The sequence below is a fragment of the Ranitomeya imitator genome, chromosome 2 (genome assembly GCF_032444005.1).
Source record: "Ranitomeya imitator isolate aRanImi1 chromosome 2, aRanImi1.pri, whole genome shotgun sequence".
NCBI classification, from domain to species: Eukaryota; Metazoa; Chordata; class Amphibia; order Anura; family Dendrobatidae; genus Ranitomeya; species Ranitomeya imitator.
The window spans coordinates 285,654,195-285,676,115 of NC_091283.1; the positions used below are offsets into that span (position 1 = coordinate 285,654,195).

The window sequence follows — 21,921 nt, forward strand, 5'->3', positions numbered from 1 at the left end:
AGTATACTCGCTCATCACTAATTATATTTCTCAAATCATAATCAGGGTGGACTTCAAAATATTAATATTTAAATAATAAAAAATATAAATTACTTAACATATGAGCAGAGACTCTGGTTAGTGAGTGACTGAGTTATTCTGAGGACTTTGGTAGATACAGCTGTTCTCTGGCAGAACTATAGGGCTTTTGTCAGAACTGTCAATATGTGGCTATTTGGAGACAGTGAATGGTTCCCAAAGGTCATAGGCCATGGGCTTAAGTATTTCAAAATTAGGTAATATACAAACAACTATTAAGCATATTCCATAAGTTACTAGTGTTTTTCTAATATGGTAGAGAATACGAATATAGCGGCAGATCACCATAGGTGGTTATGAGACAGGAAAAATAGAAACCAATGTAAGTCTATGGGTCAAAATACAGACCCAGACCACATCAACCTCAAGACCATATGTAAGAACCAAACAATGCTTGTTTTCTGTTCCATAATGTAATACATATTTTTGTGTGCTATGAACTCACTTTTCTTCAGTTTTCTAATCAACTTCTTGAATGAACTTTAAACAAGATTTGTTTTATCCACACAATTGAATATTGCTTTCATTTCTATCCTCACTGTGCTCTTACTTAAAAAAGTGTTATTTTTTTTCTAACAGGTGCCTTTAAGAAGATCTATCAATGGTGCGGTTATTATAGCGAAATTCAGAATGAATAGCAGATAGCGCCCCACAATTCCAAGAAACGCCCTCACTTGCTTCTTGAGAAGTGGTTGCGGCCACTCTTGAATCGCCTCGATCTTGTTTATTTGAAGCTTAATTTCACCCCTCCCAATGACATAGCCTAGGTACATGGCATATTTTTTTGGAATTATGGTGAACCCCGCATTTCTTAAAGCATCCAGAACCATCTGTACTTTTGGCAGATGACTAGCCCAGTAAGAGCTAAAAACAACAATGTCATTGACTTACGCTGCGGCATACTTCTTATGCAGAGTCAGGATCCGATCCATCGCCCTCTGGAAGATTACTGGGGTCCTCTGCAGACCGAAGGGCATTCTGGTGTATTGAAAACACCCATCAGGCATCGAGAAGGCCATCTTCTTCTTGACACTATGGGACATAAGATTTACCAATAGCCCTTCGTCAGGTCTAGGGTTGTATTGTACCACGCTGGACAAAGTCTCTCAATGAGCTCGTCCACATAAGAAATCGGGTGTTAGATGTCAAGTTCCCGCCACTGCACAGGGGGAATCTCGAACCATGTCTGCTGCGGTCTCCCATTCTCCTCCAGCCGCAGTGGAGCCTGCTCGGCGGAGACGTCGGTCCCAGCGTCTGGCTCAGCCTGATACTGTGCGGATGGTTACTGCTGCCTTTCCAGGATCTGCTTCTGTAGCCAGCACAGGTCAGCGACGAGCAGGTTTTTCTGGGACTAAGTCCTGCTTTTCATACACTGAGCATGCCTACGGGAGGACCTCTCATTGGAGGTCGGTGGTCACATGCTCAGGTCCTGTAGCAGCTCCTATTGGTCCACCAGGAAGGTCCTGAAGAGCTGCAACTATAAAAGGTTCGCATGGCCGCACGGCCATGCGCTAATATCAAATATGTTTGGCTAATGCCAGTGGATACTCTACCACTCAGTCATATGTGGTGTGAGTTCGTTTAGTTCTGGGGCTGTACACTCAGGCAGGCAGCTGGCGTCAGTGGGGCAATTAGCCGTTGGCTTTGCATCTGGTCTTAGAGCAAGCGCAACCCTAGTTCGGGTAATAGTTTGTGTACAGTGTGTCTCTGTGAGGTAACAGAGATCGCTTCAAGTTCACATGGGGTGAAGCTTAACCCATGTGTGAGCTTATAGTCTATCTGCCATTACTTTGCAGCAGGTGTCCCTGCACGGTGGACTCCGGGCTGCGAACGCACCTTGTAGCTACTTATATATAATCGGTGTGTTCCGCTAGCCCTAACATCGGGTATGCATCAAATCTTTAGACTTCATTCAGCTTACGGTAGTTGTTGCAGAACCGCCACTCACCATCAGGCTTTGGCACGAGGATGGCTGGACTCGATCATCCACTTTTCGACTCTTCTATCTCCTCAAGATCTAGCAGCCTCTTCACCTCATTTGAAATCACCTCCTGACATGTTTCCAGAATTCTATAGGGCTTGAGGTTCATCCTGACATGCGATTCTGTCAACACAACATGCTCTACCACCTGAGTATGCCCTGACAGCTCCGAGAACAGGTCATGGTTCTGCTGCAACAGCTCCCAACACCGTTGCCTCTGGGTGGACGTTAGAGTCTCCGCAACAGTGATATTGTAAACTGTGGCTTTGGGACTGGCTCCCAGTCAAGGGGCGTCCAGCAATTCTTGGTCTTGCCAAGATTTTAGCAAGTTCACATGATAAGACTTGGTGCGGCTTCCTTCGACGCGGCTGTGGACCTTGTAATTAACTTCATCCAGTTTTTCCACCACCTCATATGGGCCTTTCCACTTAGCTAGGAACTTGCTCTCCGCCATACAGATAAGCACTATTATTATTTTATTATTATTATACATTTTTAATAGCGCGATTTATTCCATGGCGCTTTACATGTGAAAGCACTAGCATGGGGTTCCCGGGCTGGAACTGCCTCAGTCTCACTGATTGGTCATAGACCCTTGCCTGTCCCTGGAGAAGATTCTCCTTCATGATAGTCATCACTTTCGCAATTTTCTCCTGCAGCTGCGGAACACAGAATAATATTAGGAAGAAGGAAAAAGACGCAAGACGATAATACACCGATAGGATTAATAGAGAGGAAATATTGGAGAACAATGCATGTAATATTCAGATGGATCCAATCATTGTTTTATTAAAAAAAATCTACTTATTAAACAAACAAAGCTCTGCTCCATACACACACGGCTCTGCTACATGCATGCTGTACACACACGGCTCTGCTCAGTACATGTCGTAGACACATGGCACCACTGCGTACAAACATGGCTCCTGTCTATAGGCAAACAACTCTGCTCTGTACATACAGTACACGCACGGCTCAGCACTGTACACCCCGTACATACGCTGCTCCACTCAACAAACGCTGTACACAGGCAGCTTCACTCCATATATCTTTTACACACACGGCTCTGCTCCGTACACCTCGTACAAACATGGCTCCGCACACCTCATACACACGGCTCCGCTCTCTACACCTCGTACACACACGGCTCCGCTCCGCACACCTCGTATACACACATGGCTCTGCTCCGTACACCTCGCACACACACGGCCCTGCTACATCCACACTGTAAACCCCTCCTGACCCCACACAGAAACTTCCCCTCATCCAGCACCATGACAACCAGCACAGCAGAGTCCTGCATACACTGAGGCCCCTGATCATGTGACCCCTGACTCCTCCCCTCATGTGACCTCATCACAGGTCCTGTGCCCACACAGCAGCCATATGTCTGGTGTGCAGCTCTGCAAGTGAAGGTATGTGGAGATTCCCCATTACTGGCGCATTAATATTAGAAATATATTTCTTGGTCTTCCAGACCTTATCTTGACCTCTACTGTTCCTGGTAACTGCTATTTCTTAATTACATTTCGAACTGAGGAAAGGGCAACTTGACAACGCTTTGTTATCTTTTTATATCTTCTCCTGCTTTCTGGGCCTCCACCATTTTCATTTTCAGAGTGCTAGGCAGCTGCTTAGAACCCATGGCTGCACAAGGTTAGAGGAGGCTGGGTTTTTACAAAGCTGGGAAATTTGCATCACCTGGCCTTTCCTAACAATGATAGTGAACAAGCGATAACCCTAACAGGTTAATTAAAGTGTGAAACCTGGGTCAAAGATAACTGAGCGCACACATCTCCAAGCCTGCCCAAACTTTTTCAACACCCCCTTTCCTTTTTGTAGTATTTAAAATGTTGAAAATGGCAATATATTTATAATATATGTATATGTGTGTATATATATATATATATATATATATACGTATATATATATATATATATATATATATACGTATATATATATATATATATATATACGTATATATATATATATATATATATATACGTATATATATATATATATATATATATATATATATATATATATATATATATATATATACAGCACAGACCAAAAGCTTGGACACATCTCATTTAAAGATTTTTCTGTATTTTCATGACTATGAAAATTGTACATTCACACTGAAGGCATCAAAACTATGAATTAACACATGTGGAATTATATGCTTAACAAAAAAGTGTGAAACAACTGAAAATATGTCTTATATTCTAGGTTCAAAGCTCATCCCAAACCATCTTGATTGGGTTCAGGTCTGGTGACTGCGGAGGCCAGGTCATCTGGCGTAGCACACCATCACTCTCCTTCTTGGTTAAATAGCCCTTACACAGCCTGGAGGTGTGTTTGGGGTCATTGTCCTGTTGAAAAATAAATAATGGTCAAACTAAACGCAAACCGGATGGAATAGCATGCCGCTGCAAGATGCTGTGGTTGCCATGCTGGTTCAGTATGCCTTCAAATTTGAATAAATCCCCAACAGTGTCACCAGCAAAGCACCCCCACACCATCACACCTCCTCCTCCATGCTTCACGGTGGGAACCAGGCATGTAGAGTCCATCCGTTCACCTTTTCTGCGTCGCACAAAGACATGGTGGTTGGAACCAAAGATCCCAAATTTGGACTCATCAGACCAAAGCACAGATTTCTACTGGTCTAATGTCCATTCCTTGTGTTTTTTAGCCCAAACAAGTCTCTTCTGCTTGTTGCCGGTCCTTAGCAGTGGTTTCCTAGCAGCTATTTTACCATGAAGGCCTGCTGCACAAAGTCTCCTCTTAACAGTTGTTGTAGAGATGTGTCTGCTGCTAGAACTCTGTGTGGCATTGACCTGGTCTCTAATCTGAGCTGCTTTTAACCTGCGATTTCTGAGGCTGAGGACTCGGATAAACTTATCCTCAGAAGCAGAGGTGACTCTTGGTCTTCCTTTCCTGTGGCAGTCCTCATGTGAGCCAGTTTCTTTGTAGCGCTTGATAGTTTTTGCCACTGCACTTTGGGACACTTTCTAAGTTTTCCCAATTTTTCAGACTGACATACCTTCATTGCTTAAAGGAATGATGGACACTCGTTTTTCTTTATTTAGCTGCTTTTTTCTTGCCATAATAATAACAGTCTGTTCAGTAGGATTATCAGCTGTGTATCCACCAGACTTCTGCACAACACAACTGATGGGCCCAACTCCTTTTATAAGACAAGAAATCCCACTTATTAAACCTGTCAGGGCAGGGGGGCGTGGCCTGAGAGTCCATGTGAGCGGACGTGCGGCTGTGAGCTCCCGCCGCTGTACATTCTAAAATCCTGCAGAGCCGCTGCTGTTTGGTCCCTGCGGGGGCTTACCGGCTGCGGGGAGACTTGGAGGGTCCGGCGGTGCTGAGCGGTGGTGCTGGAGCCGGCGAACATGACCAGGAGACGGCAGAAGGATGCGGGAGCCGGGGATGCAGGCGCAATCCAAGATGGCGCCGACACGAGGGAGAAGGCAGACAAGGAGAACGCCGCATGTAGAAAGCGCATGGAGGTAGCGGCAAAGCTCCAGCAGTTTGCGAGAGCGGAGGCCGCAGAGGAGGGAGCCGGAGCTGATACCGAAGAGGAGGAGGAGGAGGAGAACCCAGCAGGAGAACATGAGGTACAACAGGGGAGAAAGGAGAGTAAAATGGTGGTGGCAGAAGGGGGACCCGAGGAAATGGCGCCAGAAGCTGAGCCTACCCTAAGAGACGTTTTTGCGCTAGTCTCTTCATGTAAACAGTCTCTGACCTTACAGATACAGGAGGTTAAGGGAGACACAGCCCAGATAAACGCAGCCATGCAGAAGATTGACAAACGTGTGGGGGAGGTAGAGGAGAGAGTGAGCACTGTAGAAGACCATATAGTGCAGCTGCAAAAAGCAGAGAAAAAGTTCACTCAAGCAATAGCTGAATTGGCTGCGAAAAATGAGGATCTTGAGAACAGGTCCAGAAGAAACAATATTCGCATAGTGGGCATCCCTGAAAAAGCTGAAGGCAGGAATCCAACGGAATATATTGAAAAATGGCTGTTAGAGACATTTGGAGATATGGCGCTAACAAAAGTGTTCGCGGTAGAAAGAGCGCATAGGGTCCCGCCGAAACCACCTGTCCCTGGAGCGAATCCCCGTACCATGCTCGCCAAAATTCTAAACTATAGAGACAGAGACATTATCCTGAGGAAGGCCAGAGACATGACGGACCTGACAGTTGAAGGCCAAAAGATTGCTATATACCCAGACTATTCTACTTTGGTGCAGAGACAACGGATGATGTTCACGGGTATCAAGAGACGGCTGAGGGAGTTGGGAGTACAGTACTCCATGATGTTTCCAGCAAGACTGAGGGTGGTGGCGTTTGATAAAATTCATTTTTTTCAGAAGCCGGAGGACGCTACCCAGTGGATCGATATTAATGCTAAAAAGCTTAAAGGAAAAGGAGACTGAAACTGTGGGAAGAGTCTGATCTTGTTTACTTATCTGTCAGTTGGCAAAGAGTCATGTGATTGACAAACCAGAGGGTATGGGGGGTGAAGAAGGGAGCTGGATTGTATTCAGTTAAAGTTAAAGGGATGGTGTAATGGTTGCTGGGAAAGGGGGAGGAAGGGTATGCGGCATATTTTAAGTGTATGCAGGTTTCTTGCGTGTGTAAATAATTCGACGTTAAAATGTTTTGAGATACGTTATTTTTCAAAATGTCTGAAATCCTGTTATGTACAGTGGTGGGAGGAGGGTTGGGAAGGTAATGCCAAACGGAGTGTTCGCTATGGGCGATGATGCCCCACTCTTGAAAAGAGGTGGAATGGTTAGATGTGAGGGGGGAAGGGTGGGAGGGGGAGTTGGGAGGGGGGGGGGGAGAGGGTAGTTAGACAGCTTGGGCTCAAAATTGATGATACTTATAGTGAAGATGAGCCAAGTGATGGGGACCTGTTTTAAGATTTTGTGCTGGAATGTGAGAGGCCTAGGGGAGAAATCTAGACGTGCCGCGTGTTTGCAATATGCAAGAGACCAACGGGCCTCAATGATATGCTTGCTGGAGACGCATTTGATAAGGGAAAAGGTGGATGTTCTGAATAGACGGTGGATCCAGAAGGGATATCATTCTACCTTCTCCACGTATGCAAGAGGAGTCTCAATCTTGGTTCCAGCGGGAGTTCAGTATGAGGAGGTGAAGGTATGTGTGGATGTGGATGGGCAGTACGTACTAATACGGTGTATACTGTATGGAGTGATGTTGTGTGTTGCAGCGATGTATATTCCGCCTCCCTACTCTAGCAGGAAAATTAGAGAAGTAATGGAGCGAGTGGAAAGATGGGGGCCGACACCGTTAATAATTATCGGGGATCTAAACAATATCTGTGATGAATATTGGGATAAAAATAAAAATACTCAGAATAGGTCGGAGGGACACATAACAACATTTGGCACCTATATACAGGAGATAGGTTTGATTGATCTTTGGAGGGTTAGACATATTGGGGAGAGAGGGTACTCATGTTATTCACCGGCGCATGCCACGCTCTCTAGGATTGATATGGCTCTGGGTAACAGGATTTTGGACACATTGGTTGGGGAGGTGAGATATCTGCCAAGGGCCTTGTCGGACCATAGTCCAATTGAAGTAGAGGTTAGATTGGAGGGGGCTCACTCGCTAAGTGGGAGAGAATGGAAGATTCATCCTAATTGGTTACAGAGTATTGAGTTGGAAAGTATAGGACGGGAGGTAGCGGAATTCTTTCTCTTAAATGATGGAAGTACTGATGCTCTTACGATTTGGGATGCAATGAAGGCGTATCTGAGGGGACTACTGTATAGGGACATTAGTAGGTGTAAGCGGAGGACGAGAGAGGCAGAAAAAGTGGCAGTTGAGGAGTTGAAGGATGCAGAAGACGGGATGGCTACACTGGGAACCCCTGAGGCAGAGAAAAGGATGAAAAACGCACAAAATCATTTGGAAAAAATTCTGTTAGGCAAAGCCGAGAGGAAGCGGGATTTCCAAAGGGTATTGTTCTATCAGGAGGGAGAAACAGTGGGACATATGCTGTCGGTAGTGGCTGCTGCTCAGAGAGGTTCTTCATATATACACTCTTTGGACTCTGCTAGTGGAGGTAAAATAACGGAAACGCCTGAAATCTTGAGAGCCTTCGCAGACTTCTATGCAGATTTGTATTCCTCTCGGGTTGGTGAATCGGTCGAGGACACACTGACTTTCTTGGAAGGTCTGGATCTGCCGAGACTGAGTGAGGCAGATAGGGAGAGCCTTGAGGCCCCTATCACTGAGGAGGAATTGAGTCGGGCATTGATGTCTATGGCTAATGGGAAGGCGCCTGGGGTCGATGGGCTACCCGCTGAGATCTATAAAGGGTTGGCAGAAGTGTTGATTCCTAGATTAAAAATGGTATTGGAGGAAGCTAGGTCCTGTGGGCGCTTGCCAGCCTCTATGAGAGAGGCCATAATAGTGGTCATTCCAAAGGAGGATAAGGACTTGGGGAAACCGGAGTCGTACCGCCCAATTTCTTTACTAACTATTGATGTCAAGCTTCTGGCCAAGGTGTTGGCTCTCCGCCTCTCTAGTGTTATTGCGAGTCTGGTGCATTCGGACCAATCTGGCTTTATGCCGGATAGATCAACGGCGATCAATTTGCGGAGGTTATATGTAAATTTGCAGGTAGAGTCTGATAACTGTGGTCGAAGAGTGATTGTATCGCTAGATGCACATAAGGCGTTTGACAGTGTCGAATGGGGGTACCTCTGGCAGGTGCTGGAATGTATGGGGTTTGGTCCGCAGTTTGTGGCCTGGATACAGCTGTTGTACTCATTACCGTCCGCTAGAATTAGAGTAAACGGGGAGCTATCTCGACCTATAGGGCTGGCTAGGGGCACTAGGCAGGGATGCCCGCTTTCACCCCTCCTGTTCACGTTGGCTGTAGAACCTCTTGCTGCTAAGATTCGGCAGTCGGATGGGGTCCCTGGGTTTAGGTATGGGAAAGTAGAGGAAAAAATAGCATTATACGCGGATGATGTTTTGCTGTTCCTGGCGGATCCAGACGATTCACTAAGAGGGGCCGTTGAAATTGTTGAGAGATTTGGTACTGTGTCGGGACTAACAATTAATTGGGATAAGACGGTTCTTTTTAGAGTGGATGACGTAGGAGAGAATGTGAGTGAGGATGTTGGGGATGAGAGGCTGAAGGTGGTTTCCCAATTTAAATACCTTGGAATATGGATTTCGGTGCCAATTGCGGAGTTCCTGCAAAGAAATTTGACTCCTGTTATGGGGGTACTCAAGGCAAAGGTAGATGCCTGGAATAAGCTACATCTATCGGTCGTCGGTAGGGTAAACCTTATTAAAATGGTCCTGATGCCTAAAATTCTTTATGTTCTACATAACGCACCAATTTGGATCCCTCGGGGGAAGTTCAGGCAGATTAACGCCCTTTTTAGAAGTTTGATATGGGGAAGACAATATCCACGTATTAGCCTGGAGACGCTTCAGCGACCCAAGGAAGATGGTGGTTTGGCTTTGCCCAACCCGGAAATATACTTCCTTGCGGCCCAGAGCCAGCATTTGAAGGGCTGGGCGCGAGGGGCGTCATCCAGTGCAGTACAACAGCTAATGGAAGAGGTGACGGACCGACGACCGATGGCCAGGTGTTTGGAAGATGGCTCTTTGAGCGCTCTGGGGAAAGTATACCCAACCCTGTTCCTGATTCGTAAATTATGGAATAGACTAAGGCAGATTCGTGGGGTTACAGGGTTGATTAAATTCACACCGATATGGTCTAACCACAATTTAAAGGAATTTGAGGCCTTGGGAGGACTGATGGAATGGCAGAATAAGGGAATTTGCTTTGTTCACCAGATAATCCAGTGACAGGAACTGAAGTCCTTCTCCCAATTGCAGGAAGAATTTGGTTTGCGATCCACAGGGGAATATCAGTATGCGCAGATGAGACATGCCTTTAGAGCTCAGAATAAGAAGGCTGATATCAGGGTTCAAGATGATATAGTGTTGGAGTATGTGTGTGGTGACGGAACTACAAGGGGAGTTATTTCCACTCTGTATAAGGACCTTATGCACACGTTCCTGCTAGATTTCCCTATAAAGGCGAGAGCTAAGTGGGAGAGAGAAGTGGGACCGATGGAAAATGAAACCTGGGAATCGGTGATGGAGTGGGTTCCGCGACTATCCTTGAGTGAACCATATAGGCTCTCGCAGCTATACATTCTGCATAGGGTATATAAATCTCCGGAAGTGCTATACAAAGCGGGGTTGCGTGCCAATTCTGAGTGTCCGAGGTGTGCGAGTGAGAATGCAGGAATATATCACATGATGTGGACGTGTCCGAGACTGGCTGCCTTTTGGGTGGTGGTTTTGAGCCGAGTTGAAGCAGCGTATAAGTGCAGAGTTCTTAGAGACCCGATAGTATGTGTGCTGGGATATGTGGAAGAAATTGGAGTTGACAATACTTGAAAGATTGCAATCGCTAGGCTACTCTACATGGCCAGGAAAGTAATAGCACGAAATTGGATAAATGCGGAACCACCTGTGAGAAGGGAATTTCTCCAATATGTTCAACATGGTCTAAAATTGGAAAAGGGGGTGTACAAAAAAAGGGGGAAAATAGAAATGTTTAATAAAATATGGTCTCCTTGGCTTGATTTGGTTTGAGGAGTATAGTCGTCGAGTTTCCTAAGACCTGGATGAGGATAAATTACACGAGGCAGAGAAGGCCTCAGTGGGGTGAAGATTGAGACTGAGCTGTCGTAGGGGGGAGGGGGGTAGTTGGGGTAATGTTGGGGTTTATTAAAATAAGAAAATGTGTATGTGATATAGTGCAATGTAAATGGCATTCTGATGTTCTTCTTTATATTGTTAATAAAAATCTATTTAAATAAAAAAAAAAAAACCTGTCAGGGCACACCTGTGAAGTGAAAACCATTCCCGGTGACTACCTCTTGAAGCTCATCAAGAGAATGCCAAGAGTGTGCAAAGCAGTCATCAAAGCATTAGGGGGCTACTGTGAAGAACCTAGAATGTAAGACATAATTTCAGTTGTCTCACACTTTTTTGTTAATTATATAATTCCACTTGTTAATTCATAGTTTTGATGCCTTTAGCGTGAATGTACAATTTTCATAGTCATGAAAGTACAGAAAAATCTTTAAACGAGAGGGTGTGTCCAAACTTTTGGTCTGTACTGTGTGTATATATATATTTTTTTTTTGCCTAAAATAAAAAGGACATGTGTCATCTTTAACTTTAGGCCTTTTAGACATCATGTAAATTTAATCTTTAACTTGCTTAACTGTTCACAATAACAGCAACAAAACATCTTTTACAATTGGGATAATTTTCAGTTTAGTACTTAGCGGCACATCTGCACTTTTATTATTTCCCTTTTTGCACAATAATATTGCATACATTAGTCCCATATTTTCATTTTTCTTTTTAAAATATTTTTATTAGGTTTTGTATTAAAAACCGGGATTAGGGAAATGAGGGAGGGGAAGGGAAGGGTTAACAGTAGACAAAGGAAGGGATCAATAAAATTAGAGAACCCTAATAACAGTCTCTAACAAACAAATACTGATTTGCAATGTGTAGAATGTTGTATGTAGATGTCATACTTAAATGTATACAATTCCGAGGAAAGAGGCACAAAATGGCAATTTTAAACCTTAAATTTGCTGTTCCAGATCTTCCATTTCTTAGAATATTTGTAAACATTGATATTGTTAGCCGCAAATCTCCATTCCAGAGCGCTATGTTGGTGAATTTTGTCCAAAATATCTGAGAATTTGGGTGTTTCGGGTTTTTTTTCCACCAGAACGCCAATGCATTTTTGACAACTAGGAGGATCTGTATGATGACATATCTAACCGAGGGGTCAAATTGCTACATGTCAAGGGAAAGACGCGCCCTTCGAGGGGTGATCACAAACTTTTCAGAAAGAGTTAATATTGCGCGATACCTGGAACCAGAGATTTTTTATTATCAGACAACCCCAAAATAAGTGAAAGAGATTACCCCGTTGTCCGCAGTCTCTCCAACATAAGGGAGAGTGTTCCTGGTTTATATGTGACAATCTGATGGCCGTCAGATGCCATCTTGTCATTATTTTAATGCAGGACTCATGGAACGCCATTGATGTTTGACTGGTTTGTGTTTTATAGCGCTGTCCCATTGTTCAGTTCGCAAGTCTGTATCAAGGTCGGACTCGCACCTCTTCACATATACATTTTTAGAGCTAACATTGTCCTTGATAATGTAACTAGATAGGTTACTTCGGCTCCAAATGATTTTATTGTTTAGGTTGCACAGCAGTGAAGAACGGATTTCAAGATTCAAGGCTTTACCGGTCAGGAGTTTTTGTATACTGTCCTTTAGCATAATAAAAAGGACCAGTTCAGAAGAGGGTAAGTTGTATTTAGATTTTATCTCGCTGAATGTAAGGAATTTAATCCCATTGTGAATATTCCCAATTCTCCTAATGCCAGATTTGTTCCATGATTCGGTCAGAGGGAGGTTAATTATTAAAGCTAATAAGTGTAGAGGAAATTTCATAACTTGTTCAATTTTATTAAAGTCTTTGTTAAGGTACCGTCACACTTAGCGACGCTGCAGCGATACCGACAACGATCCGGATCGCTGCAGCGTCGCTGTTTGGTCGCTGGAGAGCTGTCACACAGACCGCTCTCCAGCGACCAACGATCCCGAGGTCCCCGGTAACCAGGGTAAACATCGGGTAACTAAGCGCAGGGCCGCGCTTAGTAACCCGATGTTTACCCTGGTTACCATCGTAAAAAAACAAACAGTACATACTTACATTCAGCTGTCTGTCCCTTGCCGTCTGTTTGCTGCACTGACTGCTGGCCGTAAAGTGAAAGCAGAGCACAGCCACAGCGGTGAGTCACCCCTCCTTTTATTGTCTTATTATATGTCGGGATATATGATTGTTTTGGATAGGAAGGATTTGATTCATCTTCTTTTAGTGGAGACCTAGATTTAATAGGACTTAATAGGTTTGGGAAGTCCTCATATGATTTTGAGAGCGCTCCCAGGGAGGTCTGTCTGTTTTTTTTTTTTTTGAGATTTGTTTTTGAACTTCCCTCCAGCTGGCTCCATTTTAAGTCCACTGCCCCCAACAAGCCGTCAACCAGTAATTTTCACGAGAGCTGTGTCTGATAGTATAGTTCAGAGTATATATGTAGAATTATTAACCTGCAATATAGAATAATACAAAATAGATTTCTGAAAACAATTGAATCCGCGCTGAAAGGGCAAGACAGATGGAACAAACAGACCTATGAAAAGTAAATGTGACACAATAACACGCAAATCACACCATACAAGCCCACACACCCCCACCTATAACAGAACAATCCCACCTTGAATAGACCTAGACCGGAGCCTAAACAAAAAGCCGCACCAGCGCTACCGAACACGTGGAGAGACTCACCAGCAGGGGATGTGCCGACGTGTGTCACGGTGGGTGCAGTCCAGTCAGGAGAAAAAGATCCGGCGTATAGAAACGCTAGCGGGAAGGTGGGCAGGCAGAGGTGATGAGCCGCAATGAAATAAGGTAGTACGGAAGCTACGTAGAGCCAGGGAAAGCCCCGGCCAGTGGCGTCCCTGGATACGAGCGGGGAAGGGGAAAATAGCTGGCACGAGGCTCAGCGTGTGACGTCACAAAGTAAGTACAGGGCAGCGCAGAGACCAAAACCGACGCGTTTCGAAGGAGAGGCGTCCTTCTTCATCAAAATAGATTTCAATATACTTGCAATAGAATTAAAGTTGACAAATAGACAAGTGGGTACACTATGACCATACAGTATTGGCATAGATGGTAGGTAGGCAGGTAGGTCAGGAGAGTGATCCCTTTAAGTAGATAGAGAGGTTGCGATGATGTAGATGGCTGTTTCCCAATAAGGAGATATGTTGTGTGAAGATAGACAACCAATCTTCTCATTGATACAGGCTTATGTGTCCTATTCATAAGGGTCTCAGGTGTAAGAGGGTCGAACTCTGGTGTAGTACAATGCCAGGTAGACTTTAGTCCTCAAGCCATGTGGTGCCACAGGATAAGATTTATAAGGAATATGCCTTTAAGTAGACTGCAAGGTTAAGGCAACATAGACAAAGTAGAGTATCTGCTCAGGTTTATTTATATTAGGACTCGCAGAGTTAGTTATATCTCGGGTCTTTAACCTAGGCGCTCAATACAGTACTGTTGCCTCCGGTATATAGGTTACATTGCTTCAGTGATTATCTGACTGTCATCCCAAACAGGGTGTTGTGTGACTCTTATAGGAGGAAATGCAGGCCTATTGGTTTTTAGGCGTATCCTCCCTGTCAGCACTGAGCAGCACCGAGTCTCCCTGTATTCTGTTATGCTTGGGGCCTTCCCTACGCCGTCCCTCGGTTAGTTCTGCTGGGAGTGTTCCCTTGTACATTAGGGTCTGCCACTGCCGGATTCTTTGCACCGCTCCTTGATGGGTCGTGGTGGGCAACACTGGTTCAGTCACTGACCACAGGGCTCCTCTCAAGAGGCTCACCGGCAGACTCTGCAGTCTCCTCTGTGTCATGCTACAGCTAGATGCGAGGAGCGCTGAGAGCCGCTGTCACGTCTGAGCCTGGGTCTTTTGCAAGATGGCGCCTGGACGCGGCCGGATCTACTTTCTGCACCTCGCGGTAAGCACAGCCCAGTGTGTTGCAGGCCCGCCGTTGTTATCGAGTAAGATCCCCGTTGTGCCTCACCTTAAGAGGTTGCTGTGGGTCCCTTGATGCTGGGGAAGTCCGTCTTGTGTGTCCTCTGTGTGGGTAACGCTGGCACTATGGCACAGAAGCAGTCCACAAAGATTAAATGATGAAAGAGAGGATCCCTCCGCCTCTCCTGCACCGCTGTTGTCCTCAGATTTTAAAACGCTGTGTCTTCTGATTTCGTTGTCCAAAAACCCCGATTTTGGTATCAAAATGGTCCAGGCACAATGAGAAAACTGTCCTGGATCAGGAAGGGTCAGTTAGATAATATTCTTGTAGGCTTTGTGCTTTTAAGATGTCAGAGTGGGAGCTCAGACTTTCTGCCTCCTACATAGCCAAAGCTCAAGCCACACCCCACCATATTTTCATTTTTCTTAAGTGTTTATCCACACTGTAACACTAAACAGCTCACAGCTAATATTCACACACATTAATAGGCAGCTCATAGAGGAAACACTTTCTTCACCACTCCCCCTCTATATATGTATAATGTGTCCTTTTTCATGTTTATCTCCATACATAATAGGCCCAGCACCCATTATACATTCCCTTGCCATTCTATTTACTGACGGCACATTATTAGTGATGGGCGAGCACTAAAATACTTGGGTGCTCGTTGCTCGGGTTGAGCAAATTGGAATACTCAAGTATTCGACCCGAGCAACGAGCCCAATATAAGTCTATGGAAGACCCGAGTATTTTTACCGCGATCCCCCCCGGGGTCCTTTTAAGGTCTAAAAACATCTGAAAATGATGGAAACACTGCTCAAATGACACAGGAACATCATGGGGATCGCCCCTGGAAGCATTCCTGACTCCTAGTTCACAGCTTTAAACAATTTATTCTCAGATTCATGCCATTTTTCCCGGTGCCACAAAAAACACATGAAAACGAAACCAAAATGGATTTTGCTGGGAAATATGTTAAGGTGCATACTTTGCAGGTTAATGACTTGCCTGTAAGGCCAAATAATGAACCCCAGACCGAACATTTACTCCCCCACTTGGGTTTAGTTCAGATGCAGCGTTTTTGAAGCGTTTTTCAACTTTAACATTGCTTTCAACCACTACAAATACATTCACTAGAAAATGTCATTGTAATACTGTGTTGAACAACCCTAGCTGGCCATGTGGTGTGTGACACATAAGCAGACCCATTTTGTTTCATTTCGTTTTCGCTGTGTGCACACGTTTAGGAATTTTCACGTTTTTTTTCCGCATTTTTTTGCTATAAAAACTTGATAAAACCGGAAAAAAAAGCATACATTAAGCATCCTATTATTAGAATGCATTCCACATTTTTTGTGCACATACTGCTTTTTTTCCGCGGCGGAATCACATTCCGGAAAAAAAACGCAGCATGTTGATTCCTTGTGCAGAATCGTGGGGATTCCGCACACATAAGAATGCATTGATCCGCTTACTTTCCGCATGTGGCTATGCCCACCATGTGGGAAGTAAGCGGATCGTGTGCGGTTGATACCCAGGGTGAAGGACAGGAGACTCTCCTCCAGGCCCTGGGTACCATATAATTTAAAAAAAAAAATAATTAAAATAAAAAATGGTGATAGTCTCACCTTCCAGCATCCCCCGGCAGGCTTTCCGCTCCTCGCAACGCTCCAGTCCCAGTAATGCATTGCAAATAATGACCTGTGATGACGTACGGTCTCACGAGACAGCTACGTCATCTGGGGTCATGCCGCAAAGTATTACTGTAACCGGAGCATCGCAAGGAGCCGTAAAGGCTGTCGGGGACGCCGGAAGTTGAGAATATCATGATTTATTATTTTTTTAATTATTTTTAACATTAGATCTTTTTACTATTGATAGGCAGCATCAATAGTAAAAAGTTGGTCACACATGTCAAACACTATGTTTGACAAGTGTGACCAACCTGTCAATCAGTTTTCCACACGATGCTACAGATCGTTTGGAAAACACTAGTGTTTAGTAGGAAAACGCATGCCAATTCCGCATGCGATATACCCGCAGCAGGAGTTGCGGAATTGCTGCGGAAATTTCCATGGCAATTCTGCAACATGTGCACTTAGCCTTAAACTCACAGAGCCTATTTTTACTGTGCATCAGGCGGCATTAATCTTCTTAAAGGGCCATTATTAAACAGTGGGTCTCCTAAACTGTTGTAGCCTACGCTGTGAGTGGATGAGCTGCCAAGAATTACAATGCACCACAATACCCCTGTCATAAGATGTACAGGAGGGCCTCCTGAAAAAATGTTGCATTGAATGCAAGGCCTGCCCTGCTATCAATTCATATGCACCCCGATAAGCCTTTGAACCCACATACTGGTTGGGCCCATGCAAATTCACTTCACAATATTCATTTTGTACTCCCGTTCTCCTTAGTTTTACACATTGGCAGCAAGGCCAGCCCTGCTGCGTAGTCATATGCACCCCATTAGGCCTTTGAACCCACATACTGGATGGGCACATGAAAATCCACTTCACAATATTCATTTTGTACGCCCGTACTCCTCTGTTTTACACATTGGCAGGAAGGACAGCCCAGCTGCATAGTCAGTCATATGCACCCCATTAGGCCATGGAACCCACATATTGGATGGGTCCATGATAATCCACTTCACAATATTAATTTTGTACACCCGTACTCCTTTGTTTTACACATAGGCAGGAAGGCCAGCCCTGCTGCATAGTCAGTCATGTGCACCCCATTAGGCCTTGGAACCCACATACTGGATGGGCCCATGAAAATCTACTTCACAATATTCATTTTGCTCCCCCGTACTCCTTTGTTTTACACATTGGCAGAAAGGCCAGCCCTGCTGCATAGTCATATGCACCCCATTACACCTTGGAATCCACATACTGGATGAGCCCATGAAAATCCACTTCACAATATTCATTTTGTACGCCCATACGCCTTTGTTTTTCACATTGGCAGCAAGGCCAGCCCTGCTGCATAGCCATATGCATAGTCATATGCACCTGCGGCGCCATAGTGTCCTGGTCGTCGCAGTGATGTCATTATCCTTTCAGGGGAGAAGTGATGTCATGTCTGAAGGCAGTGAAAGACAACCACATTCAGGTATTACACACATGTAACATGTTCACACTCCAGACCAGATGGGGGAGCTCTAAGCCTGTTTAGGGTGAACTCCCCTATTTAACATTCTGATCTGGAGGGAAAAGTTCAGTTCCTGTCAGGCGGACAGAAGAAGACGGCATGACGTGCTACAACTCCTGAGAAAAGACACTAAAGGTACCGTCACACATAACGATATTGTTAACGATATCGTTGCTTTTTGTGACGTAGCAACGATATCGTTAACCAGGGCCGGCTCCAGGTTTTTGAGGGCCCCGGGCGAAAGAGTCTCAGTGGGCCCCCCCTTTAACACATACCCCGATTCATGATCGCATATAAACACAGCCATGTAGTATATAACACTGCCCACGTAGTATATAGCAGCCCATGTAGTATATAGCAGCCCACGTAGCATATAGCAGCCCACGTAGTATATAGCAGCGCAGCCCACATAGTATATAGCAGCGCCACTCACTCATGCACTGGTAGGACTAGGAGCTCCTCCTGAATCTGCCTCATAAGTTCAGAAGCACGGCAGCCAGCCAGGGGTGGAGATCAGAGCAGAGAACGTGCTCTCTCCCCCCACAAACAATGTCACGCTGGCTGCCTTCTCTTAATCCCTATGTGTGCCTGCCTGGCTGCACTCACTGAGTGATAAGATGCTTGTGTCAGAGCTGGCACATAGGGGTTAAGAGAACGCAGCCAGCAGTGACTTTGTAGGCGGAGAGAGCATGTTATCTCCTGCTCTGCTCTCCCAGCTGTATCTATCACAGCATGAGTGGGCCCCCCTCTCTCCCCAGGGCCCCGGCATTTGCCCGCTGTGCCGGGTGCTGACGCCGGCCCTGTCGTTAACGAAATCGTTATGTGTTACAGCGACTAACGATCAGGCCCCTGCTGGGAGATCGTTGGTCACTGGGGAAAGATCAGAACTTTATTTTGTCGCTGATCTCCCGCTGGCATCGCTGGATCGGCGTGTGTGACGCCGATCCAGCGATGTCTTCACTGGTAACCAGGGTAAATATCGGGTTACTAAGCGCAGGGCCGTGCTTAGTAACCCGATGTTTACCCTGGTTACCGTTGTAAAAGTAAAAAAACAAACACTACATACTTACATTCCCGGTGTCTGGTCATGTCCCTCGCCTTCAGCTTCCCGCACTGACTGAGCGCCGGCCGGCCGTAAAGCACGCTGTGCAGCGGTGACTGTGCTTTCCGGCCGGCGCTCAGTCAGTGCGGGAAGCTGAAGGCGAGGGACATGACCAGACACCGGGAATGTAAGTATGTAGTGTTTGTTTTTTTACTTTTACAACGGTAACCAGGGTAAACATCGGGTTACTAAGCGCGGCCCTGCGCTTAGTAACCAGATGTTTACCCTGGTTACCCGGGGACTTCGGGATCGTTGGTCGCTGGAGAGCTGTCTGTGTGACAGCTCTCCAGCGACCAAACAGTGATGCTGCAGCGATCGGCATCTTTGTCGGTATCGCTGCAGCGTCGCTTAATGTGACGGTACCTTAAAAGGTGAACATACTGCAGAGAGTGTGCAGGAAAGCAGGGCACAGGAGAGAGAAATACCAGAGGGAGATCAGCCAGGAACAAGCTGCTCCTTTCTGAAGCGCAGGAGCCGGTAGCCAGAGACACCAAGGGAGCAACTGTCTTTAAGCCTTGCTCCAGAGACTGGCAGGGCAGTCAATTCCAAGTTAGCTGTCCGACCGAAACACCTAAGAAGACACGGTGGCAACTTGTGGGGGTCGGGGCGTCTCTAGTGTTCCTATAAACAAGCCTCAGGCCATCAGTCATACGGGTTTGTGCTATCCACACCACCTGGGGGACAGAGAGGAAGAAACCACATCCAGAACATCTACAAGAGTTGTGAGGACCTTACTGAGAAGCTCAGCAGGGAGGTACTACAACACCCAGGCGCTAGTAGGAAGGCTACTGATTTCCACCTCGATAAGGGGACTCTGGAATTGCCTTCAGACCGACCGGACTCTGCCTGCCCTGTCATCTGGCGCTCCAGGCTGAGGATATCATCTGAAGTCTTCAGTAAACAAGGTAAAAGACTGCAAACCTGTCTCCTAGTTCTTTACTGCACCTCCTATATAAACTCTTTTACTAGACACCCCTGAGGGCCACGGACCGGGTCAGCCACCGTGACATCCCCCGAACCGCAGGACCCGGTGCCGAGTACCCCATTGCCCTACTCTGGGGGCGATCCACACCCCATTACGCCTTTGAACCCACATACTGAATGGGCCCATGAAGATCCACTTTTATTTTTTAATGGTATGATGGTTTACAGGAGAGTTTGGCAATTTTATTTGCCATGTTTTTAACACTAAGGTTAAGACACAGCTTTAAAGAAGGCTAATACTTGCAATACAATGCAATTTTATTGCAAATTACAAAATTCAAGGAACAGTATGATTGAATAGTATGAATGTGTACACTTTTGTATATGTACTTAACATACAAGGGTTAATAAGTACCTATAAGGATTAAATACATATCATGATTACGAATATAAAAAGATTAACTTCATACAGTATACTTACATCATGACATGAGGCTGGGCTGAGTGTAATCACCCAGTATGGTTTCGTGCTCCATGTCCTCATGCTCTGCCTGCAATGCATCCTCTTTAATTGTGAGCAGAGAGGTTTTCAGAATGCAGAGAAGTGGGATGGTGATGCTAATTATGGCGTCATTGCCGCTCACCATCTTGGTGCAGTCCTCAAAGTTTTGGAGGATGGTACATACAGGTCCTTCTCAAAAAATTAGCATATAGTGTTAAATTTCATTATTTACCATAATGTAATGATTACAATTAAACTTTCATATATTATAGATTCATTATCCACCAACTGAAATTTGTCAGGTCTTTTATTGTTTTAATACTGATGATACAACTCCTGATAACCCCAAAAACCTGTCTCAATAAATTAGCATATCAAGAAAAGGTTCTCTAAACGACCTATTGCCCTAATCTTCTGAATCAACTAATTAACTCTAAACACATGCAAAAGATACCTGAGGCTTTTATAAACTCCCTGCCTGGTTCATTACTCAAAACCCCCATCATGGGTAAGACTAGCGACCTGACAGATGTCAAGAAGGCCATCATTGACACCCTCAAGCAAGAGGGTAAGACCCAGAAAGAAATTTCTCAACAAATAGGCTGTTCCCAGAGTGCTGTATCAAGGCACCTCAATGGTAAGTCTGTTGGAAGGAAACAATGTGGCAGAAAACGCTGTACAACGAGAAGAGGAGACCGGACCCTGAGGAAGATTGTGGAGAAGGACCGATTCCAGACCTTGGGGAACCTGAGGAAGCAGTGGACTGAGTCTGGTGTGGAAACATCCAGAGCCACCGTGCACAGGCGTGTGCAGGAAATGGGCTACAGGTGCCGCATTCCCCAGGTAAAGCCACTTTTGAGCTACAGAGAAGCAGCACTGGACTGTTGCTAAGTGGTCCCAAGTACTTTTTTCTGATGAAGGCAAATTTTGCATGTCATTCGGAAATCAAGGTGCCAGAGTCTGGAGGAAGACTGGGGAGAAGGAAATGCCAAAATGCCTGAAGTCCAGTGTCAAGTACCCACAGTCAGTGATGGTGTGGGGTGCCATGTCAGCTGCTGGTGTTGGTCCACTGTGTTTCATCAAGGGCAGGGTCAATGCAGCTAGCTATCAGGAGATTTTGGAGCACTTCATGCTTCCATCGGCTGAAATGCTTTATGGAGATGAAGATTTTATTTTTCAGCACGACCTGGCACCTGCTCACAGTGCCAAAACCACTGGTAAATGGTTTACTGACCATGGTATTACTGTGCTCAATTGGCCTGCCAACTCTCCTGACCTGAACCCCATAGAGAATCTGTGGGATATTGTGAAGAGAAAGTTGAGAGACGCAAGACCCAACACTCTGGATGAGCTTAAGGCCGCTATTGAAGCATCCTGGGCCTCCATAACATCTCAGCAGTGTCACAGGCTGATTGCCTCCATGCCACGCCGCATTGAAGCAGTCATTTCTGCCAA

General features: G+C 45.5%; 1 protein-coding gene across 1 annotated transcript in view; it reads left to right on the forward strand.

Annotated features, from left to right (window-relative positions):
* Positions 1-3,433: 3,433 nt before the first annotated feature.
* LOC138663194 (zinc finger protein 345-like) overlaps positions 3,434-21,921 on the forward strand; it is a 306,522-nt gene continuing 288,034 nt past the window's right edge. Inside the window, exons 1-2 of the mRNA XM_069749349.1 lie at positions 3,434-3,474; positions 12,386-12,489. The gene's annotated coding sequence lies outside the window, so the exon portion shown is untranslated. The remainder of the gene's footprint in view (positions 3,475-12,385; positions 12,490-21,921) is intronic.